The sequence below is a fragment of the Nyctereutes procyonoides genome, unplaced genomic scaffold, assembly GCF_905146905.1.
Source record: "Nyctereutes procyonoides isolate TBG_1078 unplaced genomic scaffold, NYPRO_anot_genome, whole genome shotgun sequence".
Lineage (NCBI taxonomy): Eukaryota > Metazoa > Chordata > Mammalia > Carnivora > Canidae > Nyctereutes > Nyctereutes procyonoides.
The window spans coordinates 41872722-41890313 of record NW_026575052.1 but is presented as its reverse complement, the minus strand read 5'-3'; the positions used below and the strand labels follow the sequence as shown (position 1 = coordinate 41890313).

The 17592-nt window shown below is 39.1% G+C and overlaps 1 protein-coding gene across 1 annotated transcript in view; it reads right to left on the bottom strand.

Annotated features, from left to right (window-relative positions):
* The window catches only part of ANKRD55 (ankyrin repeat domain 55), a 409242-nt gene that overhangs the window by 343197 nt on the left and 48453 nt on the right, over nucleotides 1-17592 (bottom strand). The window contains exons 2-3 of the mRNA XM_055332857.1: nucleotides 15894-16054; nucleotides 15159-15358 (exon numbers count right to left, since the gene is read on the bottom strand). The gene's annotated coding sequence lies outside the window, so the exon portion shown is untranslated. The remainder of the gene's footprint in view (nucleotides 1-15158; nucleotides 15359-15893; nucleotides 16055-17592) is intronic.

Below are 17592 nucleotides of genomic sequence, written 5' to 3'. Positions count from 1 at the left end.
CTACCATCCTAACTTTCCAGATGGGGACACTAATGCCCAGAGACGACTAAGTAGTGAGAGGCAGGACTCAAAGCTTGGTCTTTCAGCTTTGTGCCTTGTACACCATACAGCATTCCTCTCAATTTTATGCTATAGACCGCTGGCACAACAGAGAGATTCAGCCCTTTATAGTTCCTCCATTATAATGACTGGTATTATAGGTAGAACAGGCAAGGACAAAATCTCTACCTCCTACCTTTAAAAAAAATACATAATTGTCTGTCCTGCGAGGTGAAATGGAGGAGAGAGTGGGAGTGTTCAAATGAAATTATGAGGATGTGACAGACTAAGGAAAAGAAATCCCAGGGGATCCCTGGGTGGCACAGCGGTTTGGCGCCTGCCTTTGGCCCAGGGCACGGTCCTGGAGACCCGGGATCAAATCCCACGTTGGGCTTCCGGTGCATGGAGCCTGCTTCTCCCTCTGCCTGTGTCTCTGCCTCTCTCTCTCTCTCTCTGTGTGTGACTATCATAAATAAATAAAAATTTAAAAAAATTAAAAAAAAAGAAGAAATGACAAATACCCTCCATAAAAAAAAAAAAAAAAAGAAATCCCAAATCTTTGGATGTTTGCTATTGACATTATTATTGAATTGTGGGACCCCAAAACATGCTTAGAGTTAATCCCAAAAAACTTGCATTAAGGAAAATGGCATTTGAATGCAATGAATGAAATGAAAAATTCTAACTCATTATTAAAAATTCTCCACCTGTTTCAAAGATATATTTTAAGCCAATTTGATATATAGGTGTTTAAGATTACGGAATTCATAAAACAAGGCATTAAGTATGGAATCTAAACTTTTCCCAATAAAATATACTTGCATTGGACAATTATACCCACATTTAGGTGTAATATTGCAGTCCTTGCTCTAGTATAAATGAAATCATAGGAATCAGTGCCAAGAGCTACTATCATCAGAGACCCTTACAAATTTGATGAAAGGCAATGGAAAAGGAAAGAGAAGGAAAGGGGGCTCACCTTACAATACAGATTCCAAGGTCAAGAGAGGACTGTGTAACTTTCTGAGCTATGCCCTCTCCAGGCCAGGTCTCGACAGTTCTTGCCAAATGTTTTCAACCCAATGAATCAAGAACTGGCCTTTTCCGTTCCAGCCTGTGGGAATGTGCTTCTGATTTTATAACAGAAGTCAGTAGAACAATGGGATTTGCTTCTTGAAAATTTGCTTTTTGGACACCAGTCATGCAAAAACACCTATTTCTACTGGCTCCCCCAGTGGAGCTCCAAAAATTCTTATTTTTAAAAAAACACTAGGTCCTTGGTAGATAAACATACCTAACCTCTCCATAATCAGAACCAAGGCCGCCTCCACATTTGGAACTCAAAGCCCTGGCTGAAGACTGCTGTTATGATTCATACATGAGTAAAGGCCACATAGAAAGCATAGAGGCAAGGAAAAAGACAAACAGAAACCATGGAAGGCAAGTTCGTCTTTGGGTGCTTGGTCCAGACCAGATAACACAGTGCCTAAAAGCCTGGGCTGTGGAGGGAAACAAGTCTGGGTTCAAATTCCAAATTGAACACATAAATTACTTGAACTCTTCAAACTTCATTGTCCTCATCTGTAAAATGGGGGTGTCAATTGCACTACTATTTTATTTGTGGTGAGGATTAAATGAAAAAAAAATGCACAGAAAGTACCAGCCACAGGGAATGTGGCATACAATATACACACAATATGGTTATATTGTATACACACATAGCAATGCTAAAACAGAGAACTCTTGTGTCTATGGAATGAATGTGGTGAATGAATGTGGTACTGTGTGAGGCCAACTCCAAAGGGTTCACTCTGATAGGCTTTGTTGCTGCCTCTCAGAAGAACAGTCATGTGTCTGAGAAAGCTGGCTCCAGGAGGGCCTCTAGACATAACTGACCAGGAAGCTAGAAAGTGATCCTTGTACATTCTCTAGACTCAGGTTTGAGGCAGGTCTGGTAATACACTCTGGCCTTGATTAGGGCAGATCAAGCTGACCAAGCTCCAGCCAGTGAATGTCACCTCCTCAGAAGAATTTGCAGTCTTTTTCTAAATAATTGGCTAATTAAATTATAAGTCCATCAATCTTTTTCTTAAAACATATAGATTTTTATTACTATTTTATCCCGGATGTGTAAATACAATTATTTATAGCCTTGTAAAAAACACGTGCCAGATGAATAGAAAAGACTGCTGGTATAGTTTGTTTTACTCTCACTCTGGTACCTCATGTGGTTTAGAGCTATTGCTTTCTGCCTGTTGTTAGCAACTAAGTGTTTTCCAAATAACCAATTATTAGAATTGAGCCTCTTTGGTTTAATACACATGCAAAGAGAGTTGTGTATACAAATATAATTTAAAAGTCCCTCCATGGGTAAACAGGAGGGGCCATCACAGTCGAAGTATTTGTTTCAATGCTTAAGTTATAGTTATGTGATCTTAGGCAGAAAATTTAGCTTTTCTGGATATCAGGTTTCTGAAATATAAATAAGTAGACTGACTTAGGTTCACAGATATGTTTTATTTGGCCAACATTATTTTAGAAATGTGAGTGACTTTTCTAAGTATGCACTTTCCAGTTCCCACAGCTTAACCACCCCTAACATGGTCCAGCTGACTGCCTTTTCACATTTGCTTCACTTGCCCGGCTCTTGAAAGCATTTGGACTGCAGACCCTGGATGAGATGATCCAGAGGGCTTCCTCTAGCTACGAGACTCTGCTCTGCTGATTCTATCAAGTTGCTGAATTATTTAATTTCTTTGTCTGAAGAGTAAATAAAATCCTCATTCTTTTACAGTTAGGCTTGTGGACTTATTGGGAACAATTGGAGCATGGCTCAGACAAAAAGAAAAATCATTAGTTTCTGATAGGAAATTGAAGTTAAATCTCTTTGCAAATCTTTTGGAAGATCCCTGCTCTTTAAGTCTAGATTGTTATCTGCAAGATATCGTATATTTCAGCCAAGCAACAACTATCTCTCTTTTTAAAGATTTGTACCTAAGACTCTCCCAAAAGTTTGTCTTTCTTCCTTTGTCTTTGGCTCTCTTATTAAGGATACTGGACAGATATCCCTGACATTTTAAGCTCTGAATGTGACAAGCAGAGATTTAATTTGTGTGATTAAGCATCATGATTCCACAAAAGGATAACCTGAGCTTCTAGTTGCTTTGGGCTTATAGCCAACAGAAATTGAGCCTCCTTTCAAATAAAGGCTTGAGAACCCAAAGCTAGAACTGAGAAGGGCAAAAAGGTCTTCGCTAGTATTTTTTCTCAAAGAATGAAATACGCTTCCTGCCAAACAAAGCTTAATGGCTCTGCCATACAAAAGCCATACATTTTATTGATCCAACTGGAATCCTACTGTGAGAGCACAATCTGGCCCACTTTAATTTCAAGAATAATACTCTTGAGGCAGTGATTTCAATTTTGGTTCCATTACCAAACTGCTGGAAGTTGGGGGCAGTTACCTCAACTTCCTTCACTTGAATCTCATTCATCATTAATAGCAGAGCCACTGCTCTAAAACTGACAATAGCCTGGAACAATGCACATAATCACCTAGAGATTGTATTGAAATATTGATTCTTATTCATTGGGTCTGGAAGGGAACTTGAGATTCTGCATTATGACTACTCACAGCTGATGCCCAGTTTCCTGGTCTACAACAACATTTAGAGTAGCAAGGACCTAGAGAGCTTTGTTCATTTAAATTAGATGTTTATTTGCTTCTTAATGCCAAATTCTGTTCTATGCCCTGGAAATACAAAGATGCATGTGACACAATCACTTTTCTCAAAGAATTCACCATTTAGTGGAGGAAGCAGACACATAAATATCTAGCTATTATATACACAGTATTGTTGCAACAGGAATAAAATACTCCAGAAGTCAAAGAGAATGAGAAATAAAATTATAACTACAATCAATGCACAAATACTCTTATCTCTAATGGATCTCCTTTTCTTCTTTGCCTGTGCATGCTCCAATAGGAAAAACAGACCTGTAACATAAAACCCCAGATAAAACCCCTTCTTCAACTGATATTCCCAAGAGGTCAAGCTTTGCACAAACTGCACATAAACAGACACTTTCAAAACAGTAATTTTCAAAAAGGCAAAATCATGAGTCTCAGGCAAATACAAAATTAATGTGTGTCAAATATTTCAGCAAATTAAGATCACTCAAAGAACATTTGAGAAGCTATGTATTTATAAGTAATGTTAGGATAAGATTGCTGGATAGATTAAAAAAAACTGGTCAATGTCCAACAGAGCCATTAACTGTAAGATTTTAGGTTATTTGTTCTATTAGAAGTTATTTGTATCTCTAGCAGATAAAAGCCTACTAGTTAGCATCTCCTTCTCTAAAGTTGTAAAACAGCCCAAATAATAGAAAGCCAAGCCCAACTCTGAAAGAATCCCTGGTATTCTCTTTCACTTGTTTTCAAGTTTCAGATAAAATTTCTGATTGTATACGCAGCCTTTCGAAAATTAACATGAAAGAAAGATCTCCCTTCACCTCAACCACTTCAAAAATTGCTCCAGGATCTAAATCTTCCTCTAGTTTATCTTACTGGATCTCATTCCCAGATAAAATTATCTACATTAATAATAATATCTACAACTTACTGGGGTAACAGGTTATGTGTTTTAGGTACATTATCTCTATTTTCACACCAGCACTTGAAGTAAGTAGAACTATTCCTACTTGAAGAAATAGTCTCAGGGAGGTTAGATGATTTACACAATGATATTCAACTTATGGTAGAACTAGGGTTCAAATACAATAATACAACTACAAAAACAGTAAGTATTTAGAAAACAAATGTGAAGCTATCTTGTTAGATAAGAGAAAGCTGCATTTGGGAACAATGTGATTTGAAAGATTTTTTTCCACGATGCACAACATTATCAGCATTAAAGCTAACCTTTTCAGGTAAAGGTGCTGCCCTCAGAATTCATATCAAAAATAAAATAATACTTGATAGAAAATGAGTGGATACACATGGAGAGAGTAATGCTTAGGGGACAGATACTGGGGCATACTGCCACAAAGGGAACTGGTATATCAGACTCGAGAAGCCTTAACAGAGCTGAGTAAGGCAGGGTCTGCTCATATAATCTCCATCTCCAGCTGCCTCCTTGCTTCTGGCTGCATAACCGGTTCAGGTCTTCTGGCACCACTACACCTATTTCTAAGGACCTGAGATGAATAATCTAATTGACAATGATCCTACTTTCTGGAGGAGTACTTCCTGTCTGCTACCCAGCCACCTTCTCTGGATAAGGTTCCCAAGGGCCTTTAATATAGTTTTTCTTCTTAGGGTAAGTAAAGGAACTCTTAAAACAACAAAGAAACGCTGGATAGGGCAGAGGGAAAAGGTAGTCTCTATCACACAAGAGCTACATGGGTCCCGGCAGAAAAGGGGATGCCACTTTGGTGGCAAAATGGTCACTCCTATTATTAGAGTTCTCTTAGACACTCGTTAAAATGCATTCTCCTGATCCCCATTCATACTTACTAATCAGAAACTCTAGGATGGAGTTCAGGAATCTTCAATTTTTAATAGCCTCTCCTGGTCATTCAATCTGAAAACATTTTTGTCTTCAATCACTAGTTGTTACCTGGCTTCACATGAAAATCACCTCGGCACTTCCCAAAACAGCATGCCCTCGCTTGAGATCTGCAGTTTTTAAGTTCCCTAGGAGATTCTAAAGTAAACCAGGATGGAAAAACCATTGTTTTAAAATTTGACACATCTCAAACTTCAATGTGCATTCAAATCATCTGGGAATCTTGGTAAAATGCAAATTTTGTTGCAGCAGGTCTCGGGTGGTTGTGAAAGCCTACATTTCCAAAAAAATTCCCTGGTGATGCAGATGTTGCTGGTCCTCAACAAACTTTGAGCACCAATGTACTACTCCATCACTGATTCTTCACTTTGGCTGATTAGTACATCACTTACAGAGACTATATTAGCTTCCCATGACTGCTGCAACAAACTACCACAAACTTGCTGGCTGACAACAACACAAATTTATTCTTTTACAATCTAAAAAGTCAGATCCAAAATCACTTTCACTGGGTCAAATGAACATGTCTGTTTGGCTGGAAAGGAAAAAATCTGCCTCCTTGCCTTATTCCAACCTCAAGAGGCTGCCTATATGTTCTTTGGCTTGTGGCCCTTTCTACCATTTTCAGTCTCTGTTTTTATGTCATTCTCTCTGCTTCTGACGCTTCCTCTTTTAAGGAATTTTGTAATTATATCAAATAATCCAGGATAATCTCATCTCAAGATTCCCAATCACATGTGCAAAGTCTCTTTTGCCATATAAAATAACATTCACATACATACCTACTCCTCTCAAACTATTCCAAAAACAGGAAAGGAAAGAAAACTTCTGAACTTATCCTGAGGCCAGCTTTACCCTGATATCAAAACTAAATGAAGACTCCACTAAATAAAGAGAACTATCGGCCAATATCCCTGATGGACATGGATGCAAAAATTCACAATAAGATATTAGCAAATTGGATCCAACAGTACGTTAAAAAAAAATCATTCAGCATGATCAGATGGGATTTATTCCTGGGCTACAAGGGGGTTCAAAATTCACAAATCAATCAATGTGATATACCACATTAATAAAAGAAAGGAGAATCACCACACGATCATGTCAATAGATGCAGAAAAAGCACTGACAAAGTGCAACATCTATTCATGATAAAAACTCTCATATGTGGAATATAAGAAATAGTGAAAGGGACTATAAGGGAAAGGAGGGAAACTGAGTGGGGAAAAATTCGAGAGGAAGACAAACCATGAGAGACTCCTAACTCTGGGAAACAAACAAAGGGTTGCAGAAGGGGAGGAAAGTGGGGTGGGGGGCTGGGGTAACTAGGTGATGGGCACTAAGGAGGGCCTTGGTGGGATGAGCACTGGGTGTTATACTATATGTTAGCAAACTAAATTTAAATAAAATATTACAAGAGAAACTCTCAACAAAGTAGAGATAAAAAGAACACACCTACAAGAATAAAGGCTATACATGAAAAAACTACAGCTAATAGCATCTTCAATGGGGGAAAACTGAGAGCTTTTCCTCCACATTCAGGAACAAACTTGAGATGTCCACACTCACCACTGTTATTTAACATAGTACTGGAAGTCCTAACCTCAGCAATTAGACAACAAAAATAAATAAAAGGCATCGAAGTTGGCAAGGAAAAGTAAAACTTCCATTTTTTGTAAATGACATGATACTGTATATAAAAATCTCCAAAAGACTCCACCAAGAAATTGCTAGACCTAATACATGAATTCAGTAAAGCTGCAGGATATAAAAGCAATATATAGGACTCTGTTGCATTTCTGTACACCAGTAGGGAAGCACAAAAAGAGAAGCTGAGGAATCAATTCCATTTATAATTGCACCAAAAATAATAAGATACTTAGTAATAAACCTAACCAAAGAGGTGAAAGATCTATCTGTACTCTGAAAACTATAAAATAATGGTGAAAGAATTTGAAGATGACACATAGAAATGGAAAGACATTCCATGCTCATGGATTTAAAGAATAAATATCGTTAAAATGTCTATACTGTTCAAAGCCATCTACACACTTAATGCAATCCCTATCAAAATACCAACAGCATTTTTCAAACAATCCTAAAATTTGTATGGAACTACAAAAGACCCCTGAATAGTCAAAAGCAACTTTGAAAAAGAAAAGCAAAGCTGGAGGCCTCACATTTCCAGACTTCAAGTTACATTACAAAGCTGTAGTGACCAAAACAATATGGTCCTGACACCAAGTTCAATAGAACAGAATAGAAAACCCAGAAATGAACCCATAGCTATATGATCAATTAATCTTCAACAAAGCAGTAAAGAATATTCAATGGGAAAAAGTCTCTTTGCCAAATGATGTTAGGAAAACCAGACAGCTACATACAAAAGAACATAGAAAAGAAATGGGACCACTTTCTTATACCACACACAACAATAAATTAAAAATGGATGAAAGACCACCTAAAATGTGAGCACGAAACCACAAAAATCCTAGAGGAGTACACAGGTGTAACCACTATGACAATGGCCATAGCAATTTCTTTCTACATATGTCTCCTGAGGCAAAGGAAACAAAAGCAAAAATAAACTATTGGGATTTCATCAAAATAAAAAGTTTATGCATAGTGAGGGAAATAATCAACAAACTAAAAGGCAGCCTACAGAATGGGAGAAGATATCTGCAAATGACATATCCAGTAAAGGGCTAGTATCCGAAATACAAAGAACTTAGAAAACCCAATACCCAAAAAACGAATAATCCAACTAAAAAATGGGCAGAAGACACAGACATTTCTCCAAAGAAGACATACAAATGGCCACCAGACACATGAAAAGATGCTCAGCATCATTCACCATCAGGGAAATACAAATCAAAACTACAATGAGATACACCTCACACCTGTCAGGCTAAAATCAACAATACAAGAAACAACAGGTGTTGGCAAGGATGTTGAGAAAGGGGAACCCTCTTACACTGTTGGTGGGAATGCAAACTGGTGCAACTACTGGAAACGTACAGAGGTTCCTCAAATAGTTAAAAACAGAGCTACCCTACAATCCAGCAATTACACTAAGTATTCACCAAGAGCATACTAAAACACTACTTCAAAGGGACATATGAATCCCAAATGTTTATAGCAGCAGTGTCTACAATAGCCAAATTACAGAAATAGCCCAAGTGTCCATCGACCAATGAATGCATCAAGAAGATATGGTACATATATACAATGGAATATTACTCAGCAGTAAAAAAATGGAATCTTGCTATTTGCAACAGCACTGATGAAGCTAGAGAGTATTATGCTATGTGAAATAAATCAGAGAAAGACAAATCCCATATTATTTCACTCATATATGGAATTTAAGAAACAAAACAAATGAGCAAATGGGAAAAAAGAGAAAGAGGCAAACCAAGAAACAGATTCTTAACTGTAGAGAACAGAGTTACCAGAACGAGGGTGGGTAGGAAATGGGTTAATTAAGGAGGGCACCTTTGTGATGAGCACCAGGTGTTTTATGAAGTATTGTATCACTACATTATGCACTGGAAATTAATATTATGCTGGATTTAACTAACTGGAATTTAAATAAAAAATAAAATAATAAAATTACATTCACAGGCTCCAGGGATTAATATGTAGATATCTTTTAGGGGTTGGCAGGCATTATTCAGGCTACCATAGAAGATTTTTTTGTTTTTAATTCTGAAGCCTGGACCTTACAGTAAAGATTCTCATGTGTTTGGTTTAGGAATGAGGCCAAGGCATAGGCTATTAAAAGGTGAAGATGGTGATGCAGAGGAGTTTTGACAAACACCGTTCCAGGTGGGCCAGCATGTGCTGCTGCTGGGCCTTCCATTTCTCTTTGCCACTGATTACTCCTTGGATTTCCTCTCAAAGACCATGACACATAAACCTAGGCCTTGAAGGAAAGGCAAGGAAGGCAAATTTTAGTTATTCCTCCTCCTCAGGAGGCCTTTGCAACTAGAAGTCAGATTCCTGCCCTTTGTCCCAGGAAATAAAGATATGGGGTTGACTCAATGCTTCTTCCTGAACAGGTCTTGCATGTTGGTGAGTTTCTTTTTAATTTGGCATTTATGGTATTCCCAGCCACTTCTCAACCCTTCTAATTATAACCCAGATCTCACTCCATTTTTTCAGCTAGGGTTTAAAAGCTAAGAATTCTCTTGAAGCAGCCAACTATTAAAATTTCATAGCCTTTTACAAAATATCAGTTGACAGAGGTTATTATGAAATACTGCCTAGTATAATTAAAATGACACTGCAATTGTCAACACCCATGAGTCAAGCACACTGTGTGAAGTGATAGTTAGGATCTCACAGTCTGTTCCCTAGCTGGCTAACCAGGCCTGGGACTTTCCTAATCTATCTCTAAAACCTGAGGGCCTTGCCATCAGCTACAAGGTGCAAAGGCCAGCCACTCCACCAGAAATTGAGCTGGTCCCGCTTGTGACTTATGCTCTAGTGTTCACATCCAACAGTAATGCTAGCTGTCTACTATACCTTCCTGGTGGACTTCAGGAACAGCTTTGAACAGGGGCCAGGTGTTCCATTTCTCCTTTATGACTTCTGCTACAGTGATGAAAACAAGCCTTTGTTTGTGACTCTCAGCATGACTATGTGTTTGGGATGAGCATGGTCTTGACTGTCATCCTTGAGAATATCCTATCTTTAGCCTCCTATTACCACCAATGTTCTCCAAGAAGGGTGTCTGGATATTTCAAATCCCCCAATACTGTAGACTAACTTAAGCTGCCATCCTCACCTCTATTCCCTTGAAGATCACCAATCCTATCCTTTTGGCTGACTCCCATTATCTATTTTCTATCCATACTCTCTTTAAGCTCTGTTTTCAGTTTCATGCTGTTGACCTTTGCAAAATGAAATCCAAATTTCATTTTGAGAGCCTACAGCAGCATCTGGGCCCTGCCTACACTTCTAGTTTTATCTCACATGCTTTTCCTCCTCAGTCTCTAGTCTTCAGTCTCCCTGGCTACGCCAGCACTTCCAGCCTTTCGGGCTCTTCTTCCCTCTGCCAGGAGGCTTACTCCACCCTTTTCATACAGCCAAGTTCTTCTTGCTGCTCATAATCAGCTGAAATGACACCTGGTAAAAGAGGTCTTCCCTAATCCCTCTAAAAGGACAAGTCATGGACTCTTAATATCCTCTATCACAGCATCCACCTTATCTTCTTCATCAATGGTATTATTTGAAGTTACTGATTAGTTTATTTATTCACTTGCTCCATTTGTTTTTTCCAGGAGATGGTGAATTCCATGAGGGTAAGGAACATATCTTTCTTGTTTATCAAATAAGATCTAGCAACAGAAGCTGAATATATAGACTTATTGACTAGCCCACTCTGTATCACTTCTCCTCCCTTGGCTCTGAGGTGTTTTATTCTTCTGTTCTTCCCTTGAAATTCCTTCCCTTGAAATTCCTTCCCTTCATCTGTCTCTTTTGCCATTTCTTAAGATTTACCCTCAGCCCCCACTCTTCTCAGGAACTTGGTTCATTCATGAACAACTTCCTCTTCAGCTCTGAGAGACACATCTCTATCCCACTACTCCCTAGTGGCTGACATCCAGCTCTCAGTGTCTCCATTTTGTTGTGCTGGACATTTCTATCAGGGTGGTCAGCTTTTCCCCTAAATTACCTTTTCTCCTGACTTCCTTATTTCTCCTCATGCCGTCTCCACCTCTTGGGTCATTTAGGCCAGAAAGCTCAGCATCATTTCTAATTTCCATACTCTACCTCCATCCAATTAGATAAAGGGCAGCACAATAGCTACCTATTTACCTCTGCCACCGCTCCTGTTCAGATCCACATCACCTATCCCCCATACTATAGAAATCACCACTGAACTGATTCCCAGCAACAGCTTCTCCACATCATGATTCATCATTCTGTAACTGGATTAATCAACATGAACTCACCTTCACTGTATGACTCCAAATCTCAAAAACTTTCAGTGGCTCCCCACTGACTGCGATGAAGTCCAAACTCTTTAGCCTGACAATCAGGCCCCGGGTTCCCTTTCTCACTGGCTATTACTACCCTATCTGCAGTTTCCTTGTTCTTATTAGACAGTGTAGCTTCCCATTTCTATTTCTCATTCCCTCTCCAAATTCTCCCACCTCTAATTCTTTGCTTTTCTCATTTTCTTCATCTAAAATGCCCTCCTCCATCTTCTCCTGACAGACTATTTCAAGAGGCACTTCTAAGCCTACCTTGTCAATAACAATTATTTTTCCTGATTCTGTACAGCAAAGGTGATTACCTCCACCTCCTGACTGGCACGGCTACCTTCTATGCCACATTTCGTGTGAATACTAGTTATTTGAATACCTGTGTCTCTTTGGGACTATATTTACATTTTTGAGCATTAAAAAAAGCAATGACTTAAATATCATCACTCCTCTAATACACATGTGCATACACACACACACACACACACACAGAGGCATGTTGAGAGTCCTTAATAAGAACTGTAAACAATAACCATCCTCAAAATAGTCTATAGAGAACTTATTGTCACACAAGAAAGGATGGAACAAGTTTACATTATACGGATGTCAGAGTAATGCTGTGGCTTATTCTCTATAGAGCTTGGACTTCTAATCCTAAACTAAACTAAACCCTAAACCCTAAAAAGCCCATGTGATCATTTCTCCAACCATGATTTTACTACTAAATTCATCCTGAGATGAATTTATGGAAATAAGCCAGTCTAGATCTAGAAGAAAATACACTGTTTACCTAAGAGGTTAGACACAAAGCCTGAGTGAGCACAGCCTTCATCAGTACTGACCCAGTGAAGTTATATAGGCAGCATGACATGGAGTGTTTGCCAGAGGAAGCTGGGGACTTTCATCAGCAACAAATGTTTCTCTCACCTCTGAACTCATGTGGCACTTTTCATCATTCATCTTTAGGAAACTTAAACAGAGGACATGTCAAATAATCAGTGTTGTCCCCACTGGCTAGTGCTCACCTGATACATAATGGACGCTCAATATTTCCTTGAAGAAAGAAAGAATGAATGAACTTCTCTAACCCTTCCCACCTGGCAAAGTCCATATATCCTAATAATATAAGATACATCTTTTCTTCCCACTAGTGACATCCCACCTGCAGCCACTACTGCTCACTTGGAAGTTCTACCCAGGGACCTGGCATTATAAGGCTCTTGCTCCACATAAAAAGTTTCTCTCGACCTAAAGTTCTGTATGGGGAGTAATGAAAAAAGAAAAGAATTTAAAATCAAAGTGACCTAATGCTACGTCCCAGTTCTGTGACCTTAGATCTATGTTGTCCAAAATGGTAGTCACTGGCCACATTGACTATTTAGATCTAAATTAATTAAAATTAGATAAAATTAAAAATTTACTTCCTCAGTAGCATGAGCCACATTTAGGTGCTCAATAGCCACATGAGGTTAGTGTTTTCCATAATGGACAGAGTAAAGAGAATATTTCTTACGTTGCTAAAAGTTCTATTGGATAGAACTCCCACTGACAAGTCACTTAACTTCTTTGGAGACTCAATTTGCTTATTTTTGAGCAGCAATTTAGTGGGACTAGATGGCACCTCACACTCTTTATTCCTCTAAAAATTTTGGAAAGTCTAGATTCTAGGACTGTTTCTTTGGAAGCTCTAGAATACAGCTGGTTTAGAATGGAATGGAATGGAATGGAATGGAATGGAATGGAATGGAATGGAATGGAATGGAATAGAAAGAATAGAATAGAATAGAATAGAATAGAATAGAATAGAATAGAATAGAAAAAATGGCCTGAGAATAGGGGCAAAAGGAGTTCAACCAACAAGCTCAGGGCAAGCCTTGGGGAAAGTGGAGAAGTTGGCTTTGGTGAAGTTCCTTGCAGCTTGCACCTCTCTCAAACCTATTCTCAGCTTCAAAAATTAGATTCAGCTCTTTGGACCTGCTCTCTGCTAGGAGACAGCTGGCTAATCTGATCAACTAAATACCACTGCATTTTAGCATTGATGCCTATAGGGTCCAAAGTCACTGCTCATATGCTGCAGGGCATGAGCAAAAGGCAGATTTAGCAGAGCTCAGAGCTAGCCCTTAATCAGTTACTGCCCATCTATGTAACTTTTGATGAATCGCATGATAGGGCACAATTTACTTATGTATGACATTATGCAAGTCTATGGACTCCAAGGACATCCCCAAATCCAAGATTCCAGATTGTAGCATTAGATTTTCCAAACAAACAATAGGCCCATAGGGAAGTTGCATTTTGAAGGTAGAAGGAAAAATTTGTACTGGCTTTAGGAGAGATTAGCTAGGTTGTCCATGGAGAAATGGGGTGAGGAAAAAAGGGGTATTCTCCTTTCTGAAGCCTTAGGCTAGGTACTACAAAACAATCTGTCTTTGTTTCTGGTTGAGCTCCCTCCTGGTGATGAGTCATATGGCGGAAAAGGTGTGTTGGGTGCCTGCCTGCCATGTCTGGTTAATGCAACTCCTTATATGGTATTTGTTTTTCTGACAGATGACATGTTCCTGGACATGGAGCTTACTTTAAGGCAGTTCTTCAGGTGACACTCAGAGAATGTCTGTCTTCTTTTATTTAGTTTCACAAATAGCGTTTTCACTGGAAGTTTCCTTCTGGACATGTCCAGCTGCCAGAGCTCTTAGCACCACAAAAGTAGCTCAGATTTAGGGACCAAAGCTAGGGTCCCTTCCTCTCCCATAAACAGGCTCATGTTCTCTGAGAAGAAAGCATTATGAAGGTGGGAGTGTTTTCTATTTCATGTGTAAGGGCCAGTTATGGTGATGACCATGTTATGTTTCTTGCCACGCTGTCTCTAAGCCTTACAACTGACCTGCAAGGTAGGCATTATTACCTTACCTACTTTACAGTTGAGGGGAGTGAAGGTAAATAACTGACCTAAGGCTACTCAAGCAGACATGGCTGACCCAAGACTAGAACCAGTTCTAGCAGGCTTCATTACCCATGATCAGGCTCCCAAAATACTGGAAACCTAATAGATGAGTGTAAGGTCTAGCCATTGGAAAGTTTGAGGAAAAGCCTATCAAAGGAATATATTAATTTCTTATGGATGCTGTAACAAATTAAACAAATTTAATGACTTAACAATACCAATTTATTCCCTTAGAGTTTTAGAAGCGAGAAGTCTGAAATCAGTTTCACTGAGTTAAAGTGTGGATAGAGTCGGTTTCTTCTGGAGGTTGGAGAATGAGAATCCATTTTTCTGCCTTTTCCAGCTGCATTCCTTCTGTACCTCACTTTAACCTCCTGCTTCAGTCCACAACATCTCCTGCTTGCTCCTCTGACCTTCTTGCTGCCCTCTCATAAGTGCCGTTATGGTTACATTTAGGGGTTATTCAGATAATCTCTTCCTCGCCAGGCCCTTAATTTAATCATATCTCCAAAGTCTCTTTTGCCAGATAAGGGAACACATTCACAAGTTGTAGGGATGAAGACATGGACATCTTTGTGGGGGGCATTTATTCACTACCACAGAGAATTTTTCATTTACCTTCACAACTAGGAATAGTTGCTGGAAGTACTTTTCGGTTTTGTCCTTCAACTCTGTTCAGTCTTTTTTGTCTCCCCTTGGATGGGAAGCAAGTCAAAACAGGTCCCAGGGGTCAGAGGGGGAAGGAGAAAAGACCCTGGTATAGAGGTTGTGAGTAGATGCACTCAGGTCTCTTCTTGCTCTTGTGTACCACATTCTCCCTGGGGAGGAAGTAGCAGTAAAGTAGGAGGTCAGTATCATCAAGCAGCTGAGGGTAGATATATTATCTTTGTCCACCTGGAAAGACTTCTCACATGGAAGAGGCCCCATTTCCTCCAAACTCTCCCCTATCTCACACTCTGACCTGGAAAAAGATCTATTTGCTTTATCTACCTAGTGTCCCACTGCACTTGGACAATGTCCAGTTTCCTTCTGTGAGCTACACAAAGTCCCACAAGATGAAACTCCTGCCCACATTTCCCACCTCAATTCATTATCTATTCCCCTCCCATCCACTGTGTTCCAATTACATTGGCATGGTTGACAAACAGGAATGTTCATGATTTCAGCAGAACCAACCACTGTTTTTTCTAGTATTGCTTGATGATAGGACATGTCTGCAGTGGTTCAATTAGTCAACTTACATTAGAGTTGTGGTTTCTATAATGTATAGGCTTTCCTTGAAAACAGAAATCTTATCTTAGCAACCAGCCCCCGAACAGAATTAAAAAAATATATATTAATGTAAACTAATACCTTTAGGCCACTCAAGTAGTAGCTAGAGAATATTTGAAAGTCTTCTTCCTTCAGAAACTAATGTATATCTTGCTAAACAATTTTTGCATCATTATCCAATACAGTGTGTGGTCAGAGGGTGGATAATATTATTATCTTCACTTTATAGATGGGAAGACAATCTAAAAAAAAGAAAGTCAAACCATTTTTAAATGACAGTCCTAAGAACCCATTCTTTCTGATTCAGAGTAGACTACTTTTCCCCTCATGTGCTGGGGCTCAAAGGCTTGAAGATAAATTTATATGGTACACTATAAAGGACAAAAGCAAATAGAAAGGTCCATAAAATGATAAGCAACACAAATTGGCTGTTAATTGGATGTTACTTAAACACAACTAAAAAAATATATATCACTGTAGGGTTTGGCTTGGCTGAGAGAGGTAGAAGTCAGAGGATGAGAACTTCCCATAGAATCCCAGCCTACTTGACCTACTGTTTTCTGCCCATATGTGCCCTGCACCCTTCATCCGCTTCCTGACAGTTTACTTACTTCCTTTCCAACTCCTCACTCTGACTTTGAGGTGAGGAGGCAGCAGCTGAGGCCACTAGGAAATGGGATGGGCAGAAGGGTTCCTAAAACTGTCTTCTCTCCATGCTCTACCCAGTCCTGACAGCCTTCTAAAAGCCATTGATTAATCTTGGCCAGGTAGTCCCTGGAATGCCAAAAGCTAGCTGGCAAGAACAGAGGCTCTTCTTCCAGGGTTTTCAATGGGACAAGCCTTCCTAAAATATTTTCAGGGGTGCCTGAATGTAAATTTTAAAACCAGGACCAGTAGGCAAATGCTATGTTTTCTGTTTCTAATGCCTAGATCATATAGGAGAACATGAACTCTGCTTTCTGACCAACAGGCTCCAAGCCCTACACCATCTTAGGCAGGTCAAAACTTTCTAAGCATTATTTTTTTAAATCTGTGTAACTAGAAGAATAGTAAAGATGAGTTAAGCTAAATGTAGATTTCAGAGCAGTTTTCTCAGTAAGCTAGAGTTATAGGATTCATCATGTCCACCATCTTGAATATAGTAATGTTCACTAGATATCTGTTCAATAATTGAATAAATGATACATAAAATCAGGATAAATCATGTCATCAACATTGCACACATGAACTCAAGTCCTGGCATTCTATTCTTCCTTCTCAGGAATAACTTTAATTTTCAGGACCCAGGTAAATGCTCACTGTGGGGATGATGTGTATTAGCAGTCAGACTCACTAACCTTGCAGGAGGATCCAGCAGCCCTTTTTCTAACCAGGCTACAATCATTAATAGATATCAACCAGTATGTAAAAAAATAGTTTTGAATAAAAGAATACCAGTAGTAAAAATATTACTTCACTAAAACTTTGTTTTCAGGGTGCCCGGGGGGCTCAGTCAGTTAAGCATCTGCCTTTTAGCTCAGGTCATGATCCTGGCATCCTGGGATCAAGCCCCACATCAGGCTCCCTGTCTCATGGGGAGTCTGCTTCTCCCTCTCCCTCTGCCCCTCCACCTTGCTCATGTGCTCGCTCTCTCAAATAAATAAAATCTTTTTTAAAATTCTCTTTCATTTTAATTTTTTTATATATATATTCACATACGTATGTGAGTATAGCATACTGAATTTAATGCTATATAGTTCCTACTGTGGATTGTAATCCAAAAACTTTAAGAGACACTATT